Genomic DNA, 5,266 nt, shown 5'->3' on the forward strand with positions numbered 1-5,266 from the left:
AGGGGAGGAAGGGATGGGGGAGGGGAGGGGAGGGGCCATCTCCTGGAATTGTTTGAGGCCACCTGAAAGGGGGATGTGCTCACAGGTCTGGGGGCTGCAGCGTCCTCACCCGACCTTTCACAGCGACCCCAGACTCCTGTGACAGCGGCCGGGAGCTGGGAAAGCCGGGAACGCCAGCCAAGGCAAGTGGCCAGGCTGCTGGTGTGCGCGTGTGTGGGTGGGTGTGACGATGTGTGTGGGTGCATGCACACCTGTGTGTGTACACGTGTGAACGGGTGTGATTAGACCAGACGCCCACGCTTCCTTCCACACAATCCTTCACTGTTGTTCAGGCCTGGGTTTCCTCAACCTCCAGATGGTGACCCAGCTCAGCAGACGCACAGGCTGTTTGGGGGCATCTCCCCAGGCTGAGGCCAAGGCCCCTCTGACAACCTAGGAGGTCTTCGTGGGAGGGCTGCCACTCAGCGGGGTCCCTCAGGTCAGTGGGGGGATATGTCTGAAGGCCCGTCCCCCCTGTTCTGATGGGGGTGACTTGGAACGGCCTTCGGCCCCCCCAGCAGCCCGGAGGCCGGGAATTAACTCGCGTATGCTTTTTTATGTCTTATGCTGTTTTAGACACAGATGTGACGTCAGGCACTGGCTGCCTGCAGGGCCCTCCCTGGAGCTTGGGGGGCTTCAGGACAGGGTCCCCCAGGCCGGGAGAAAGCTCTCACTTGAAAGAACGGAAACTGGCCTGGGTTCTGAAGGGCTCGTGGAGGAGACGTTCCCTGGAAAACCCACTTGGGGACCGATCTGGGGGAGGGGTAGAGAGGGAGGGTCATTCTTCTCCCTCCATTAATCATGAATACTTGGGTTTATTGTGGTATTTTCTCTGACATTTGCTGGAGCCAATGTTTATTTGTTAAAGGAAAACAAACATTAAAACATTTGCTTTGTTACAAAATAAAAGCCACATTCCAGGAAGCATACAAAGGCCGTTACCCACCAAGAGGACCGTGAAAGTGACCCCCTCGCTGTGAGCACAGCCTCCAGGACTGGACAGAGAAGGAGGCTCCAGCCAGCCCCACACTCTCCTCTTTTCTCCCTTAAAGACCTGGAGGAGAAAACGATCTTCATTAACAAACACGTCACTCGAGCTGGACTCTTACTGAAAATTTAAACCAGCCCCATGGAGGACCCCGAGTCAATCAAGTGCACAAGCCCTTGGGCCAGTCCTGGACACGTGGGGCTGCAGGGGGGGAGTTCGCTGCTGTTTTCACCCCAGTACCCGCCATGGACAACAGGAAAGGGGCTGCGTGGGCCCTCCAGGCTCCAACTACGCATGACGAAGCGCTGTGATCTGAGACCCTGCCGGGCTCACAGATCAGCTCCCAGAGAGGGTCCAAGCCTGCCTCCCCCAGATCCCGCAAATCCTCTCCCAGCCCACCCAGCCCCACCCTCCCCGGGGTCCAGGTGAGGGAGCCCTCTGCACTCAGGTCACCATGAGACCTCCCACCCGCTCCTCAGACCTCCACGAACGTCCCCATCCTGGGTCCCCCATGGCAGAGCCTGCGCTGACTTCCGCGTCGTGAGGGCCGTGACCTGCAGTCTCCCCACCAAGGACTCCTGTTGGTCCCTTGGCCTCAACCCCACCTCTACGCCCCTCTGAGCCCCTCTGCCCAGCTGCTGTCTTGACTTCCTCGTCCACACCTCCCCAAGCCCCTCAGACCCAACAGACCCCAACACACCCTCCCCTCTGCCCCGAGCCGGGCCTCTGCCCACCCGACGGCCACCCAAGGGCACAGCTGTGGATGCGGCTCCCGCCAGCGGCCCCACCAGGGGGGCGAGGCTGCCGAGGACCCCACCCGGGGACACGGAGTGGGATGGGGGGCTGTCTGGCTTGCCCCAGACCCCAGATCTCACTGCATCCCAGGGAAAGCGCACGTTCATTTCCCGTCTGTCTTCCCTGATTTCTCCTTTTAGCCCGTAACCTCCGTGTCTGATGCGGGCCACCTGGGAGCACAGCTGACATTCCCCACCTCCCTGTGCAGCCCACCCCTCTTCTCCCGCAGCACGTGGCCCCATGTGGCCTGGTCCAAGCCTCAAGCTTCACCCTGGTCTCCAGATGCGTCACTCATGGTCTTGAAGCAGGGGAGACTCGACTCACGACAGAGCCCGCAGCCCCCAGGACAGGGTGCGCCGGGCGCTCCACGGGGCCCTGGCAGGGAAGGCCCCTGTCCTTGCTCCGTATGCCGGTCACCCACACAGCACGCCTCGTCACACAGACAGCTGCTGCTAGAGGGTAAGCCGCAAACTGAAGACAGAATGGGGGCCAGGGGCACAGGGGCACGGAGGGGAGTGCAGAGGAGGGGGCAGCTCAGCCAGGCAGTGAGACCCGCTACAGTGACGAGGAACCAGAGTCCTTGGTGGAGACACAGACCCCGGCGCCGGGTTCAAGGAAACCTGGGTGATGCTAAAATTTCAGCAGACACGCGCTTGGCTTCTAGAGAGAAGCCCAGAGCCTGGGGAAGCGCACGGCGGCCACAGCTGGGATCTCAGCCACCAACCACCCTCCGAAAGAGCCTCCTTCCCCTGGGTGCCATGGGCCCCACAGAGAGGCGCTGGCGGGAGCCAGGCCTCTGTGCGAACTGTGAGCTCCCTGAAGGAAGGTCCCGCAGAAGCACCCATCTGCCCTGGCGGAGGATAGGGAGTGGCCGTCCTGTAGGACCGTCCTCTGTCCCGACGAGAGTGCCCGGGCTCCGGTTCAACTGCCAGGAGCTGCTCAGCGGAAAAGGGCTCCAAAGACACCAAGTCCTAACCCCCTGGACACGAGCGTGACCTTATTTGGAAAGGGGCTCTTTGCAGGTGGGATTAAGTGAAGGGTCTTGAGAGGGGAGACCACCCTGGCCTATCCAGGTGGGCCCTGGAGACCATCACAAGTGACTGCGAAGGGGGGGCGCAGAGGGAGACGTGACAGATGGAAGGGGCAGGGCTGCGGTTCCGCGGAGGGGCGACAGGTGAGGACCTGTCTGTGCAGGCGGGAGCCCGCCGGCCGGAACTGCTGGGGGCTGGAGACGCAGGAAGTACCCTCCCTGGAGCCTCAGGGGGAGCGCAGCCCTGTGACACCTTGATTCTGGACTTGGGGCCTCCAAACAGTGAGACAATAATTTCTGTCATTCCGAGTCACCTGGTTTGTAGTAATTTGCTGCGGCCCCAGGACGCTCACAGGACAGAGAGGCCGAAAGAGGAGGGTCTTGGCAGAGCCTTTGGGGGCGGAGCAGGTGCTAGGGGGGCAGAGAAGGGAGCTGGGAGGAGGGGCTGCAGCTTCTGTGACCATGAGGGGACTTACCCTGCCTCCCGCCCCATGGATGGGAGGCCTGTCTGAGGAGCCTCAGCCCATCTCTCCACCCTCCTGTTGCCCACCTCAGGCCCCAACCCCCAGGAGGGATCCATGGACCACAAGCTTGTGTGCTGCTCCCAGCTGGTCGAGCCCTGTCCCTGCTGGGCCAGGCCTGGCTTGACCTGCACTTTGCAGGAATCAAGGTGCAGAGGTGCACTGGCCTCTGTCCCTCTGTCCCTCTGTCCGTCCCTCGGGACCCACTCCTCCGACCACATCCCGCAGGCCCTTGCAGTAGGCTTGGCTGAAATGCTGGCTGGTCACTGGTCTCTCCATGGAGATGAACACAGGCTGCTCCCTGCGTTGGCACCGAGGCCGGGCATCCAGCGCCCTCAAGCTTGACCCTTAAGTAATCCAGCTGGCCACTGAGACAGAGGCAATGAGCCCCACGTGGGGACCGTGTTAACCGAGGATGACAGCAGGGTGAAGCTCGAGGGAGTCCTTCCCCATCTCCAGCTGGCCTCCAGCGAGTGGTGACGACACAGTCTCCGTGAGAGGCCCTTACCTTGCCCTGTGTCACCCTGAGGTCACACGCCCTTTGGTCCAGGGTCCTCAGCCCAGGCTGCACAGCGCCTTCACCAGGCTCTTGTGAAACCACTAAGGACCCTCCACCCAAGACTCCACTCCTGTGGGTGGCCCGATTCCGGTGGGCTTTCAGCTCCCAGGTGACTGCCCGCTCTGCCACGGGGCCTGAGCACCAGGCCAAGCTGGCCCTCAGCTTCAGTGGAGAGGACCTGCCACAGGAGGGATGCACCGCAGGGCATGGAGCAAAGGCCCAGCACCCGGAGGCCCCACCGCCTGGACGGTGGTCTCAGCCCTCCCTCCCCACGCCCTCCCTCTGCCTCCTCCTCTGAGAAGGCAGAAAATCCCTCTCAGGGTTCCCGAGAGGGTCAGCAAGGGCATGTGATGGAGGTTCCAAGAACCAGAGAGGCTTTTTTCCTGCCTAAGAGGTAAATTCTTAGATGAAATAAAACAACAAAACCAGATAGGGATCAGCAATCTCTATCGCTGAAATAGAGGTGTCTGATTTCTCTGACTCAGTTAAAAACGGTGCCAATCGAAACACGGTTAATCATGCACACAGGAGAAGGTCTGGAAGCGGAGAGTGATGGAGCAAGTGTGCTTGGGGCTCCAGCTGACTTTGGCGGTGGTGGCCTGGGGGTGCTGGTCACCTCAGGGAACTGGTAGATGCAGGTGTGTGCACGGCTCGTGAGGAGCCTTCAGGGAGGTGGGGCCGTCTTGCTGCCCCAGGACCTGCTTGTGTGCTTTTCATCTGCCCTCAGCTCTTGGCGGAACAAGTCCTCTGGTTTCATTTTTCAGAAAAGCACAAAACGTGCTTTCTCAGCAAAGACAAAAGCAAACTTATGTTCTGACGCACAGACGCCTCCAAGAAGGAGGAGAAGAAAGTGACCTTTATTTTCCAGGGGCTGCTTCAGCTGGGCCTGAGGGCTGACGCACTGGGGTCAGATCAAAATTGCCGGGGCCGGCACACATGCCATCCCAGCCATCGGTGTTTCCAACTCCTACAGGAAACTCTGGCTCCACGCTCCTTCCTTCCTCACCAAAGGCTTTCACCACCCACCTGCCAATTCCCTCGCCCCCTACTCTATACCACCAGAGCCAAGGATGTGGCCACGGGGGTGACTGTGGCCAAGTTCCAGCCCAGGGTTAGCATCATAGACCATTTCCAGGGTCTGCCAACCCCAAAGCATCGTGACCACATCTGAGACCACTTATTGCTCGATTAAGATAGATGGAAAGAACTAAAGATAGAGCTAGAACTACGGATAGAGATGGAGATGGAGATGAAGCCAGAGATGAGATGCAGAAGGATGTTGAGATAGAGAGAGATGGGGATGGAGGTGGGGATGGGGGTGGAGGTGGGGATGG

Source organism: Neophocaena asiaeorientalis, unplaced genomic scaffold, assembly GCF_003031525.2.
Source record: "Neophocaena asiaeorientalis asiaeorientalis breed wild unplaced genomic scaffold, Neophocaena_asiaeorientalis_V1.1 scaffold45, whole genome shotgun sequence".
NCBI lineage: Eukaryota > Metazoa > Chordata > Mammalia > Artiodactyla > Phocoenidae > Neophocaena > Neophocaena asiaeorientalis.